Consider the following 540-nt stretch of genomic DNA (forward strand, 5'->3'; position numbering starts at 1 on the left):
AAAAACAACATTTTTTTCAGACCAGAGTTTTTAAAAGTGTCTTACTTTATTTAATGCTCATAACTCTAAAATGTGGAAAGCATTAATTATCCTCAAATTATTGGTGATAAAGTCTCAGGTCAGTCTGTCATAAGGTACAGGGGCCCAGGTAACTACTGAGATTAACTCAAAATGTGACCCTAAATTGCTATGGCCATTTTCACCTGGAGAACTCTGATATACTCACTCCACTCAAAGCACTATGACAGCTGTATGCATAGATGTATAATGTTAATTGACAGACTTAGCAGGTGCCCAAGGGCTTCTGTCTCCAAGGATCAAAGGGAATGGTGAACCTCTGCCTTCCAGGCCTAGTGCTGACTTCCACAAACAGGAGGCTGGGTGCAGCGGCGTGGAAGCAGTCATGCAGTGTGTGAATGTATACAGTGCCATTGTTACATAGGTTGATAATAACGAAACACAGTGCATATCTTGGTCTCCGTGGAGGCCCTTCACTGACAGTGAAAATGTCTGTCACGGGTCTTGAGAAATGACTCAGTG

Source organism: Alexandromys fortis, unplaced genomic scaffold, assembly GCF_014885135.2.
Source record: "Alexandromys fortis isolate MF-2015 unplaced genomic scaffold, M_Fortis_MF-2015_v1.1 scaffold_75, whole genome shotgun sequence".
Taxonomy (NCBI): domain Eukaryota; kingdom Metazoa; phylum Chordata; class Mammalia; order Rodentia; family Cricetidae; genus Alexandromys; species Alexandromys fortis.